The 15,825-nt window shown below is 32.3% G+C and overlaps 1 long non-coding RNA gene across 1 annotated transcript; it reads left to right on the top strand.

The window, feature by feature from the left end:
* The first annotated feature begins 13,149 nt into the window (after positions 1-13,149).
* On the top strand, positions 13,150-15,608 carry LOC124353379. Its single transcript, XR_006921593.1, has 3 exons — positions 13,150-13,209; positions 14,399-14,574; positions 15,296-15,608. It is a non-coding gene; the product is annotated as an uncharacterized LOC124353379 (long non-coding RNA).
* Positions 15,609-15,825: the final 217 nt, after the last annotated feature.

Here is a 15,825-nt window from a genome sequence, read left to right as displayed (position 1 = left end):
TATATGGGGGCAAAATCTTTACAGCAGTTTACTAAATGAAATCAGGAGTGATGAATACAAAGAAAACTTCTCCAGTGGCTACTGGATCGACCTTTTTATAACTTTAAGACATTTTTTAATGGGGCTAATGTATTTTAATTTGTATTTACTAATAATTAAGTGTTCTAATAAAGGTGTCATATATTTACACTCTCAACAGTAAAGTACTGTAATTGTACTGAAATAAACAAATGTAATTTTATTTGAACGATAACTAAATAATATATTAATTTTAGGAATTCAGGAAGACATGTATATTTTTTTGATTCGGTCTGATTGTCTGAAGGTCTGCAGCTTAGGTCTCCTTACTGATCAATCTAATCGGTCGTCTTTGCCTCCGGCCATTTTAGTTGTGTAGCTTTACTCTGCCCTGCTTGGTTTTAGGTGTGTGGGTGGGGGGGGGGGGGGGTGGGGGGGGGGGGGGGTGGGGGGGGGGGGGGGTGGGGGGGGGGGGGGGTGGGGGGGGGGGGGGGTGGGGGGGGGGGGGGGACACAGACAGACAGAGTAGATAGTACACAATGAGAAGCAAGTAGTGGTTGTTTGCAATATCTTGTTGTACCCTGTTATTGCAGCAATATTGGAGTAAACAGGGGTGTTGCTATGGTGGGAAGGGTGTTTCCCCTCAGTATAATCTTAGATAAGAGGTGAATTCTGGGCTCTAATTTATCTCAATCCCTTTATGATGTAAGTGAAGGGTAGGTACAAGGAGAAATAGCTCTTTGAACTGAGACTAATAATTTGCATGGTTTGGTTTTTTTATTTCACTTAAGTAATAAAATAATTTGTTTTTTTAGTGGAAATTACACTTTGTAATGTAACATTTCCATATCAACTCAACATACTCCATTTACCTAATTTTTTAGGTTCTTTTTAAATTTGGCATACTGATAGTGAATGGATGATGGTGAGAAATAGAAAACGCCAACTTTGAAATTTTTATCTCAAAACAGTTTCCAAAATAAACAGTTATGTAAAGTTATCAAAGACACAAACATTTTGAAATTGCTCTAAAATCTTGGTTTAGTAGAGAGCTGGAGAGGTGTAATTTTGCAGCAATGTTATGATCTTCCTGATAATATACAGCCCAACATACCCATATTTCCCATATTTTCATTATAACCCTATAATGAAAATATGAAAATTTCAACAGATGCTTAATTTGAAATTATAAAAACAATTCCCATGAATTTGAATTTCTTTTGTTATAAGTAAGATGCAGAAATATAAATATGGGATGATGATCGGTTTATTGTGTTTCAAAAATTCTTTTTCGATTATCCTGTTTTGACTGCATAATAAATTGAAGTATTTAAAATATTTTCATAAAAGATTGACTGGTAAATTGACTGGCTAAATATCAGGGATAATAATGTGTTCATTGTTAAAGAATTAAATAAGTTTAAGTTTATTCTAAATTATGTTTAATAAAAGAAAGCAACAACCATAAAACCTTGAAACTTTTATTTGCAACACATTTATAGTATGTCAATTCAATGACTTAAATAAGTTTATATTATAATCATTTTGCAGCTATCCTTATTTTACATTTGTAGTTCAAAACAATTTAATTTATTTGTCATATTTTTTAACTTTTAAATATTTTACAATCCATGACTAATTTACATACAGGTACTTCAATGCTTTTCAATTTATTATTGTTTATTATACCTTGAATTTGTCATATTTTTTAACTTTTAAATATTTTACAATCCATGACTAATTTTACCATACAGGTACTTCAATGCTTTTCAATATATTATTATTGTTTATTATACCTTGAATTTACAACTCCAGTGTCTGAATGCTCAGTTCGAGTTTTGTTCATTAATCTTCCTCATAAACATTAGAATAATAGGTGAAATATCCACTTTATTACTAGTGTGGTGCATACTGGTTTTATTTGAAAATTTCTTCAAGCAAACCTTTTATTCCTTCCAGTTTTTTTAAATTCCATTCAATTATTATTCTGATCTTTTGTAAGTGCTATCATATTGCTGTTTTCAGGATTACATTATTTATGCTGTATAGGAGGCAAAATTTATGTTTTTCAAGCATTTATCTTTTATGACTTGAGTGCCTCAACTTTTAGATTGTATTTATAAAGTGGCTCAGTAAACAACAATAAAATTTAAAATAGCTCCTCAAATATTTTACTAAAATATGAAATATTTGAAAGTAATAAATTTGTTTTGCATAAAAGTGAAAACCAGCAGCACTACAAATTATTTGTATTGAGTTTAATTTTTTTTAACAAATTTTTAAATTTTATAGTTTCTGTAAAATGAAAAATTGTTTTAATGTTACAAAACTGGATAAAAATTTCATGTTGCCAATTAATTTATATAATAAAATAATTGAATTTTCATTTATATTCTAAGTATATTTCTTTTGTTTGTAAAGTTTCAAACATTTTACTTGACTTTACTGTTTTTAACAAACAAAATTGTTACAATTTTATATTTTTATCTACCGTTTAAAAAAATACATAAAAATATAATTTATTCCAAATAATTTTAACGAATTTCAATTTATTTGTTGATTCATTGTTGACATGAAATCCAATTAACACTATGATTGTATTGCATATAACACTTAAAAATGTAAAATCATTATAATCAAAGTTAAATGAAGAACGGTTGTCCAATCATAACCTAACTATGTTTACACTCATTGTTATTAGACTCAAAAACACAAATAAAATATAATTGTAAATAAAAAGTAAACTTGGCTCCTTAAAAAGTATAGATTTATACTATTGTCTTATACAGAGTTTAAAAAAACACTTTAAGTTAATTCAAAATTTCTGTACACTAGTCCTCAAGTATTTAATACTTGATTAAACAATACTTGCACTCATAATAAGATTTAGTACCATAGTTAATTACAATGTAATGAAAATCATAAACACTGTTATTGTTCAATTAAGATTACTCAGAAGCAGTTATTGGTGTCAGGAGGTTATCGTTGTATTGTCTGATTACTCTTAGAGTTAATAACCTGCATATTGAGCAGCTTTCCTACTAGCTTATTCCACATTCCTTCACTAAAAACCGCTTAGTTTTTTAATTGATTGTTTTAAAGGAATTGGTTTATTTAAAAATTAATCTGCTTATATAATTTTTTAATGTACCCTTCGGTTTCTTGCCCTGTTTTAGAATAATTAATTTGACTCATAAGTATTTTAAATGTACTTAAAATTAAATATTTCCATAGCTAATTTTTAAAAAAGGTTTTTTTGGTTTATTAAGTAATTACATATAAATTTTGCCTGTTGCAATTTACTCTCATAATGGAATTTCTGGAAAACTTTTTGCACTTTTTCTGATTGTGGTCCTCAGAACAAATTTGTGTGTGAGTGCGAGTATGGGCACATATAATATAATGTAATGTTGTGAACACAATATCTGCCGTAATTTTCAATAGATTTTGATTTAACTTTGTACAGTGATGGCATTTGTACTTCATGAGTTTCTTAGTCAGTCTCCAATCAATACAACATTTATAAGAATACTGGTTTTTTTGCGTTTTTACAAAATTTGTATCTTGACTATTTTACACATACAAACTAATATGGGGTTTTTTTTAGAAATATTAAGAAATTTTTAAACAACTTCTTACATATTTTTTGGTCTCTTAAGGCTTCAAGACTTTTGCCTTTGTTACAAAATCTTTATCTAAATTACTGTCCAACATAGACTCAAAGTGACATGTCTTTTTGAAATATTAAGGACTTTTAAACATTTGATACTTTTTAATTTATCTGTATATTGATTACTTAAATCTGATCTTAATATAGAAAATACTTATATTACTCATATTTATCAGATCTGTTACAAGGTGTCTAATCTCTTATAAATTTTGTATATATTTTTACTTCAATTCAACTTTCCAATGCAATCTCAACCATGCATGCATTAAGTTGTTATAACACAGAAACAAAATATTAATTGTTTTCCCTATACTAAGTAAAGATACAGTATTGATAAACACTTAAATTGAAATGAGTGTTACTAATAAGTAATTAAGTTAATTACTTGAGCTTGGACCATGATTAATGGTTTTTGCATTTTTAACATCAATAAAAACCAAACCCAAAGAGATAACCCATAACATTTTGGACTTGGCTATACCGATAGCTGATAAAAGTGTATCATTACAGTACTGAAGCACGTGGTCATTAATTTATACTAAAAATTATCCCCATTTTGTGTGAATTAATTCCTCTAAGTGCATTTACCTGTCTACACATTCACTGTGGCACTGTACTGTGTTGAGTTATTCAGATATTTATAGGGGTGTAATCTGCAGCCAGTGTGTTATTACTTATTCTGTTGTGCTGTTATAATATATAGCCACTCATTGAAATCTATAATATTTATTCTATGGTCGTTTCATATGGTTTTATGATATACAGTTTTGAAATATGTTAATATACATGCCAAGTGGGAAGTATACAAATATTTGTATGTAGACAATTCCTGAGGAAAAAATGAATGATTGCCTTTGCCCTTTGCATTAAACACTTGACCCTTATCCCAAGCGGGTTCACTTCTGGCTGGTTTACATTTTCCAGTTGAACCTACACTGTGTATGGCAAAATCCAAAATATGTCACTTACATCTATGCAATCTCATGGATGTTCAGGAATGGAACATAACTAATTGGTAAATGTTGAGATATAGGGGTAGAAGAGTTGATTGATAGGTCCAGTTTACTGTGCAGAGAATGATTTTTTTGTATCAATGAAGCTTTCCTGGTATTAAAGGTTCTTGCTGACCTAAACTTGGGGAGTACTTTCCTCAATCCACTTTGTTTGAAATAGGCTGGAACAGAGCTAACATGCTCTTCTTCCTGTTATCTCTCCTCATGGAATCTCAACTGGAGGCGGCTCTTACCCTCAATCTTAACCCATCCCTAAAACTATTTTACGAATAAGTGTAATGAGGGGTTTCCTCAGCTTCTTATACTAGGTGAACAAAAATAGAAAAACTTAAGCCTGGATTTGTAAAGTGTTTATCTATTCTGACCTCTTGAACATGTTGAGTGGATTTTAAAAACTCTGTATAAACTTTGTAAACATCACATTTGTCAATCAATGTTACATGTTAACAACTTATGTTTAATTTTAAAAGCCTAATGATAATTTAGTACCTCTAGAAGTGAAGTAGCCCATAATCGATAGAGTTTTTTTAGCCTAACATTATCTATTTAAATCGTAATCATTTTACTTTAAAGACTTAATATTTAACTTTCCCCCTTTATGGGAATGGGGCTTTTGTGGTAATTTAGTAAAAACTTGTGGTTTTATGAATTTGTCTTCATTTTATGAAAATTTTCTGGTAAACTTAAAAGATGAAAGAATGACATAAAATATTATATTTCTTGACATGTTACCAAAACAAAACACGTTTCAAGGAAAGGAATCTATTTTTTACTTCAGGTGTCAAAAACCATAAAATATCAAGTTGAACACATACAAAAGAATGAAAACTAAAATGTATGGCGATGACCTCACTAGAGCTTTAACTTGACAACAAAAAAAGTTTGTGTGTAAAAATAAAGCAGATACGTGTGTCCTCGACCGTAGAGAATGAACCCTAACAACATCACTGCCTGGTACACACAACACATAACACAGTACACAAACACAGTGTGTCTCGACAGTAGAGAATGAACCCTAAACAACGTCACTGCCTGGTACACAACACATAACACAGTACACAACACATAACACAGTACACAACACATAACACAGTACACAAACACAGTGTGTCTCGACCGTAGAAAATGAACCCTAACAATGTCACTGCCTGGTACACAACATAACACAGTACAGTACACAACACATAACACAGTACACAACACATAACACAGTACACAAACACAGTGTGTCTCGACCGTAGAGAATGAACCCTAACAATGTCACTGCCTGGTACACAACACATAACACAGTACACAAAACACAGTACACAAACACAGTGTGTCTCGACCGTAGAGAATGAACCCTAACAATGTCACTGCCTGGTACACAACACATAACACAGTACACAACACATAACACAGTACACAAACCACAGTGTGTCTCGACCGTAGAAAATGAACCCTAACAATGTCACTGCCTGGTACACAACACATAACACAGTACACATAACACAGTACACAAACACAGTGTGTCTCGACCGTAGAGAATGAACCCTAACAATGTCACTGCCTGGTACACAACACATAACACAGTACAACAACACATAACACAGTACACAAACACAGTGGTGTCTCGACCGTAGAGAATGAACCCTAACAATTGTCACATGCCTGGTACACAACACATAACACAGTACACAACACATAACACAGTACACAAACACAGTGTGTCTCGACCGTAGAGAATGAACCCTAACAATGTCACTGCCTGGTACACAACACATAACACAGTACACACAAACACAGTGTGTCTCGACCGTAGAGAATGAACCCTAACAATGTCACTGCCTGGTACACAACACATAACACAGTACACAACACATAACACAGTACACAAACACATTGTTTTACACACCAGCGAAGGTAAAAGACTGCAATAGATTTCAATCCTCAAAAGTTCCTATCCTCGTGTTCTATTTTTGTAACAGGTAACATTTGCAAATATATGACATCCTATTATCCTTTCAAATAATTCATGGTCAATAATTAACTTAATCAAAGAATTATGGTAGTTATCTTATTTAATTGCATTGATGCTTTCTTATACTTATCAAAACTCTGAACCACTGCTATTTTGAAACCTTATGAGATATAAAAAAACATATGATGACAAACATTATATTAATGATTAGAGAATTGAAACATTTTATAATGTTTACTTAATGGCTGATATGAAACTATTCCCTTTCAAAATATTGAACATATACAGTCTTGAAACCTTAAGAAATACAAAAAAAATAGCAGGGTTAAGGATTGTTTAAAGTTTTGAAACAATGTTTTACTTATCGTCTACGGTAAGTGTTAACGGGAGACAATTGTTTTGCACAAATGAGATTACCACTTTCCTTCAGCACTCGGTGATAAGAGTATTACAAACCTCAAATGTGAATCGTAACCTTCAAGCTTGACTGCGTTAAAGGACCATGAAATTCATGAATGACAGTCATCCATTAAATTTTCTTTTCATTCAACATGCTAGAAGATGCATTTTTACACAGTAGGTAGAGAAGTCGTATTAGATTTTATTATTGGATATTAATTGATTGAGTCATGGTTAGTTTAGCTTCAGGTTTCAGAATTAGCTCTACTCATGTTAGCACTCTTAAGCTGCATGTCTATATTATATACGATTAAAATTGTTAACAAGATGGTAATATAATATAAACAAATAATTAATAATACTAAAATTAAAGTAGTGCTTAGCAACAGAGCTGTGGGTCGAGTGTATAGATATTAGAAAGAAATGAGTTGGCTCAGAACGATTGATTTTTTCCATATTTACATCACCTCATTGAATAGGAAGTCTTGCCTTTGATATGTCAATAAACAGTAGCTGTCTTATAAATATCCGTTGACAAGACTGAACACTAAAATAACAGCTTAAATTTCAAACACTTTTCGTGGTGTTCTGTTTTTATTTATCTAATTAGGAAAAAGCCGTTATATCTTCACAGTTAGTGACTCAAAATAAACTAGAACTCTGTGAGAGAGTGGCATTGGCTCTGGGGATCATGTTACACCAGAAGGACCTGTTCAGACATGCTCCTGATTATTTAGTCCCCAGGCCTTGAGTGTCCGTAATCACCATACATCACTTCCTCACTTCCTCTGTGTGAACTTCCTTAATAAGCCCTTGTACCCACCAAAAACACTGACCTACGTTTGATCAGGAACCAAATGTTACTTGTATTTAGTACTTAATCCTTAACTCTTGTATCTTCTTTTCTCACATGGCAATGCAACACATATCTATTCTTATAAAAAATGCCAATGTAACACTAACACCTATTCTTATACGACAAGTCAATTCTCACGTGTATTCTATACTTATTTGGTAAGATAATACTAACATTTATTTTTATATGACAATACAACACTCATATCCATTCTCAGATGGCAATGTAGCACTCACATCTATAATGAAGTGGCAGTGCAACAGTCACATATTCTCTTATGTTATTGCAACACTCAGACCTATTCTCATATGACAATGCAATACTTCTATGTACACCATATGGTAAATGCAATATGATATAACTACTGATTTCACTTTAAATATATAAAAAAAAGTATTATAGTCACAACATGCATGAGCACTGCCTTTAAAAAAAAAGCAATACAAAGTTCCAGAAAATGAACCAGTCCCTGCCTTTACGTAATAAAAGATTGTGTTTTGCTATTACCACAATATCAGACATATATAATTTAGTTACTTGTTTCAGTATTCTACCATTTCAATTAAATTTTTTTATATTAAATCCAAATTAAAATCCTGCCAAATATTGAAAAAAATTTTAAATAAATGAGTTGAATACTAATTTTAACTGACTCTAGACCTGTAAATAGCACATAAGAAACTATAAGAAATAGCAGATAAGAGCTATAGAGCTTAGATGTGCTTTGACAAGCACAATCTCCTTAACATTTTTCACTGGGTACAGAACAATAGTCAACTAAGAATTATAGAGCTTACTTTTTCTTTGACAAGCACAATCTCCTCAACATATTTCATTGTGTACAGAACAATAGTCAGATAAGAACTATAGAACTCAGATGTGCTTTGACAAGCACAATCTCCTCAATGTGTATTCCATTGTATTCCATTGTGTACAGAGCAATAAGCAGATGTCTGAATAAAATATTCTTCTCACGTTTCAAGAGTCGTTTCATCTGCAGGAGTGATTTGTAATACATATTATAATATCTTCCTTAGTAAGCCAATGTTTCTATTTTAATGTTTGGTTGCACATACAAACTTGAAGTTGTAGGATGACTTTACTTCTCCAAACATTCGGGTATTAGGAAAACTATTATGGTGATTTAAAATAGTGTAGGTTTGGTTTCTAATGGTAATATCAATTTTAAAACCAATTTAAATTAAAAAGAGTGATTTGTCTTAAATCCCAGTGCGTAATAATAATTAGCCATCATCGTAAATGAGAATTTATGGTAATGATGGTATACTTGATTTTGAAGATTAACAAGATTGCAGTCATTTTCAGTCGTTATTGTTATGACAACATAAATATGTCACACAAATTGTGTTGTGTTTTCTGTTGTAACATATAACAATGGCAAATGTCTGTAAAACTGTTATCTTTTCAAATCATCCATTATCAATAATAAACTTAACTAGGCTTGGTTTTAACCAAATTGTGTGTAAATGGAGCATTTAATCCATATAACCAACCACGATTTTACTAAAGATAAACATTTTCTGAAATAACTGCTCCTATAATTTGTATGAAGTAAAATCATTAATAATTGATTAAATGGTTAAAAAAAGGCATTTTAAATTTGTGTAGAAGTAAAATTGAAATAATAAGGACCTAAAAAACTCAAGATATTCTACAATGTTATGGTTTAGAAAATGGTGAATTTAAAGGTGTTTGGTACTGAAAAGGAAAACTTTCTCTTAAAGCTTTCTATTATTATTTTGTATTTATTATATATATATATATATATATATATATATATATATATATATATATATATAATTAAAGCAGGAACTCATATTATGAATGAAATAATAAATGAGAAATACAAAATATAATTAAAAAATGTTAACAAAACAATGTCTTTCTGAAAGTGAACTGTCTTTCCTCTTGTTCATGTATGCAACCTTCCAAGAACTATTATTGGTGACACGATGCGCATCAGTTAGCAATCTAAGCAGGAACAATATGATACCTTGTTATTTCACAGTCTGATGGTTGTGTCCTTTGACTCAATACAACAGGAAATTACGCTCTAGCTCTCTTCTTCTTTATTGCTTGTCGTCATTGTCTATCAATATTTAATCTAGCTTATGTGTGGAGCCTTCCAAGCACTATTATTGGTGACACGATGCGCATCAGTTAGCAATCTAAGCAGGAACAATATGATACCTTGTTATTTCACAGCCTGATGGTTGTGTCCTTTGACTCAATACAACAGGAAATTACGCTCTAGCTCTCTTCTTCTTCATTGCTTGTTGTCATTGTCTATCAGTATTTAATCTAGCTTATGTGTGGAGCCTTCCAAGCACTATTATTGGTGACACGATGTGCATCAGTTAGCAATCTGAGCAGAAACAATGCTATACCTTGTTATTTCATAGTCCTGATGGTTGTGTCCTTTGACTCAATACAACAGGAAATTATGTTCTAGCTCTCTTCTTCTTCATTGCTTGTTGTCATTGTCTATCAATATTTAATCTAGTGTATGTGTGCAACCTTCCAAGCACTATTATTGGTGACACGATGTGCATCAGTTAGCAATCTAAGTAGGAACAATATGATACCTTTGTTATTTCACAGTCTGATGGTTGTGTCCTTGACTCAATACAACAGGAAATTACGCTCTAGCTCTCTTCTTCTTTATTGCTTGTCGTCATTGTCTATCAATATTTAATCTAGCTTATGTGTGGAGCCTTCCAAGCACTATTATTGGTGACACGATGCGCATCCAGTTAGCAATCTAAGCAGGAACAATATGATACCTTGTTATTTCACAGCCATCCTGAACGGTTGTGTCCTTTGACTCAAATACAACAGGAAATTACGCTCTAGCTCTCTTCTTCTTCATTGCTTGTATTGTCATTGTCTATCAGTAAATTTAATCTAACTTATCTGTGTGGAGCCTTCCAAGCACTATTATTGGTGACACGATGTGCATCAGTTAGCAATCTGAGCAGAAACAATGCTATATATACCTTGTTATTTCATAGTCTGATGGTTGTGTCCTTTGACTCAATTACAACAGGAAATTACGTTCTAGCTCTCTTCTTCTTCATTGCTTGTTGTCATTGTCTATCAATATTTAATCTATGTATGTGTGCAAACCTTCTCAAGCACTATTATTGGTGACACGATGTGCATCAGTTAGCAATCTAAGTAGGAACAATATGATACCTTGTTATTTCACAGTCTGATGGTTGTGTCCTTTGACTCAATACAACAGGAAATTACGCTCTAGTTCTCTTCTTCTTCATTGCTTGTTGTCATTGTCTATCAGTATTTAATCTAGCTTATGTGTGGAGCCTTCCAAGCACTATTATTGGTGACACGATGTGCATCAGTTAGCAATACTGAGCAGAAACAATGCTATACCTTGTTATTTCATAGTCTGATGGTTGTGTCCTTTGACTCAATACAACAGGAAATTACGTTCTAGCTCTCTTCTTCTTCATTGCTTGTTGTCATTGTCTATCAATATTTAATCTAGTGTATGTGTGCAACCTTCCAAGCACTATTATTGGTGACACGATGTGCATCAGTTAGCAATCTAAGTAGGAACAATATGATACCTTGTTATTTCACAGTATGATGGTTGTGTCCTTTGACTCAATACAACAGGAAATTACGCTCTAGCTCTCTTCTTCTTCATTGCTTGTTGTCATTGTCTATCAGTATTTAATCTAGCATTATGTGTGGAGCCTTCCAAGCACTATTATTGGTGACACGATGTGCATCAGTTAGCAATCTGAGCAGAAACAATGCTATACCTTGTTATTTCATAGTTCTGATGGTTGTGTCCTTTGACTCAATACAACAGGAAATTACGTTCTAGCTCTCTTCTTCTTCATTGCTTGTTGTCATTGTCTATCAATATTTAATCTAGTGTATGTGTGCAACCTTCCAAGCACTATTATTGGTGACACGATGTGCATCAGTTAGCAATCTAAGTAGGAAACAATATGATACCTTGTTATTTCACAGTCTGATGGTTGTGTCCTTTGACTCAATACAACAGGAAATTACGCTCTAGCTCTCTTCTTCTTCATTGCTTGTTGTCATTGTCTATCAGTATTTAATCTAGCTTATGTGTGGAGCCTTCCAAGCACTATTATTGGTGACACGATGTGCATCAGTTAGCAATCTGAGCAGTAACAATGCGATACCTTGTTATTTCATAGTCTGATGGTTGTGTCCTTTGACTCAATACAACAGGAAATTGCGCTCTTGCTCTTTACTTCTTCATTGCTTGTCGTCACTGCCTATCAATATTTAATTAATTTAGTTTGATTTCAAAAGCTATCCTTATTTTTGATAATTTTTAATTAAAATGAAATACAGTGAATAAATATACTGGGTGACAATTTTATTTAGACTTGTCTAAGTTTCTATAGTGGTCAGCAGTTTATTTTTATTATTGTGTGAATTAATCTGTTTTAATATAATTTTTAATTGATTTGATTTGAGATTAGAAAATATTGGATTGTAAAAATCACTTATGTCTGTGTTTTGGACATCATTACAGGTTTAAGATTAAACAGGGATTGAGAGATGGGGAGTTTTCTGTAATGGTATCCATGCCCATTATTTTAAAATGTCTTGTTTGTCTGAGAAGAAAAAAAAAACAAGTCCATCGACTTTTATTGAAATAGTGGCTATAACAGTGGACAAAACACTTTTTGTTCAGCATTAATAGATTCCATTTATTTAATAATATACATTTATAAATAAATAATTTATGAAATTAGATTAAATAAAACTGGTTTTAAGACCAAAATTATGTTATTGGGTTTATTACTTGGTTTACAGTTATAACTTATAAAAAAATCTGCCAACTTATTATCAAAACATTCTTTTTAATATTTATTTTGTGCAAGAACAGTTTCTGTTGAAAAATACAAAACAATAAATTATAATAAAACTTATTTACTAATCAAAACTTATATGAACTAACACATTTAAATTCTAATGAGTGATTATACTTGATTTCCTTTTTTTACCATACCACCAAGCAAGGTTCTCAAAATTAGCATTTTTAGATTTCCAGAGACTTAACAAGGATTTATTAAATAATTCCCCTATATCTAATTTTTTTTAAAGAGTTTAATCTTAATATTTAAGACAATGTGTTTCATTCTTGTGGTAGTTTTAATAATTTAGATTTCAATGTGCTTTTTATAAAAATTTTTAAATACAAATTTGTGTTGCAGCAATTGGCTGGATCCGGCAAAGTTGGTGCTGAAGCAGGTGAAAGGTGAGAGCCCTCAAGTTGCGCTGTTCTAGTGTCAATAACCATTACCATGACAGTTTATTGACATTATAACCCTTCTCAACTGAACTTTGGTGTTTGCATAGCGTTGTGTTAAAGTAGTGTGTAAAGTAATCATTATCCTGTTGTATATGTATAAGTATATGTTTTGCCCGAATTAAATAAATTATTTTGTACCAATTTCTTAGTTTCGTCTTAAAAGGCCAATGTCCTTTGAAAATAATACAATGAAAAAATAAAATACCAATGTAATTTTCTTATAGGAATACTTACAAATTTAATTTTGAAATGGTGAGAGAAAGGATGAGAAAAACCTCCTCCCACCCTCGCCACCCTTTGAGGAATGGTTTTCTTACAAATATACAGTACTGGTAATTTTTTATTTGGATATTTTATTTTGAGTACATGAAAAAGTTAGTCCCATAAAAATAATAAGGATAGTTGTTATAAAGTATTTGTATGGGATGTAATTATAATTTATCATAATATTTAAGATTTGTTCAATCTGCAAATTACGAAATATAATAAAAAATTTGTGAGTTAAAAATAACATTTTTAAATTTAAGAATTATTTGGATTGCACATAAACATTGCAAAGATTATAATTGACAAAGTTAGTCCTCTTGATAGCTGTAAAAATGGACATTTAAAGGATGTTTAAAGATCTTTTTAATGGAATAATTTTTTTTAAGTAGTAAGTTCTTTCACTTTTTGATTTTCAGAAATTTGGTAATATGATTGAAATGAGATTTTTGTGAGACTCATTAATGAATTGATTGTAACATAATTATCTTACTAGTATTCGGGCTGTTCTGAAATCTGTTCATGTCTTGTACTGCAATGAAGGTAGTAAGTAATCTTTAAAATAATTTATGGGGAAACCTACTTTCATATCAAACGTTCAATATCCAACATTCTATAGAATAGTACAAAATAAGTAGGTACTTTTGATTTGTTTGTTGTGTTGAAGATTGAAGATCTAATAATATCAGTGATATGATAAATCTTTCAAAATCTTTATAGTAATTTGTGTTAATAATAATGAAATAATGGTAAGTTACGTGGTAAAGAATTGTGAGTAAAAGTATATCTGTGCTCATTCTTACAAAAAGTACTGTAATTTTGAAATGTCTATGCAGTCTACCGTTATCATCATGCCTGATGATCGTTGCAGACATGGACCAATCCTGTTTAGTTTCCGGGTAAAATTCTACCCTCCGGATCCTTTCAGACTGAAAGAGGAGATCAACCCGGTATCAGATCTACCTGCAGCTCAAGAGGGACCTTCTGCATGGGCGGCTCTACTGCACATCTAGTGAAGCAGCTCTTCTAGGGCTTATATCATACAAGGTACTATGGAGTCTCTAATATACTATATGACTTTTTTTTAAATCGTACACAAGATTTTTGTATGAAGATTCACTGTTATTCTACTTTTTTATGTTATCAAACCATCACCTTTTTCTTAAATTCAATTTATCATCAAGTTTTATGAATGAACTGAGAGAAAAGGAAGAGTTGCTGTCTCTTTAGAACAAGAGTATATCATACTGGTGGATGATTTTAAGCCTAAGTTAGAAACTAAAGAAAGTCTCACTTTATGGCTAGCTGTAAAATTGTAACAGTTGTATTGCTGCGATATCAACATGTATAGGTCGTAACCGTACAATCATGGCTGAAATATTACTCTGGTGGCCTTGATTAGTAATTGTTTACTGGAAATTCCAACTGTTGTGTATTATCTGATTGCTGTTATGTAGCATAAAGAAACTGGAGTACAGAATAACAAGACGTTCAATCTGATATCTTTACTAATGGTAACAAAATATTTGTGTGTACAAAGCCTTAAAATTTAGGATGTCGTTAAGTATAGACAAGTAAATCAAACTTTGCCCTACATATAATGAAGCCAAAAAATCATAGCCAAAGAGGTGTGAATCAAAATCTAGAATCCTTAAAAAGTATATGGGGAATTAGTCACTTCAAGAAGATAAAGCTGGTGAATGAGAAAATTGAATATCATACATATTTTAAAGGCCAGAGCGTGATTTAATTCAATTTTTGTATACAGCCGAGCTAGGCGACTACAGACCCTGAAGAACATGTAGAAAATTATGTGAGCGAGATGAAGATCCTTCTGAAACAGACACAACTGGTGGAGGAGAAGATGATGGAGCTGCATCAGACACAGCTGAAGGGTCAGAGTCCTGTGACGACAGAGAGCAACTTCCTCCGCAAGGCTTGCACGCTGGACACCTATGGCGTAGATCCTCATCCGGTCAAGGTTTGTGAGTTATTCACTGGTTCGTCATTCATAATCCTTGATTGTTTTCAGCTTTTTATTAGCTTTTACAATGATGGATTCTCAGTAGACAGCGAGGAAAACCTAATGTGAAGTAGCATGAGACGTTGGCAGTCATGGAGTTATACGATAGTTAAATAGATACACAATGTGTGGGTGGGGGGGGGGGGGGGTGGGGGGGGGGGGGGGTGGGGGGGGGGGGGGGTGGGGGGGGGGGGGGGTGGGGGGGGGGGGGGGTGGGGGGGGGGGGGGGATAATCAGATACAGTCGACTCTCGATAACTCGAACCTCAATAAGTC

The sequence above is a fragment of the Homalodisca vitripennis genome, chromosome 2 (genome assembly GCF_021130785.1).
Source record: "Homalodisca vitripennis isolate AUS2020 chromosome 2, UT_GWSS_2.1, whole genome shotgun sequence".
Lineage (NCBI taxonomy): Eukaryota > Metazoa > Arthropoda > Insecta > Hemiptera > Cicadellidae > Homalodisca > Homalodisca vitripennis.
Note: the sequence above shows the minus strand (reverse complement) of the source record. Positions and strands in the feature narration are given on the sequence as shown.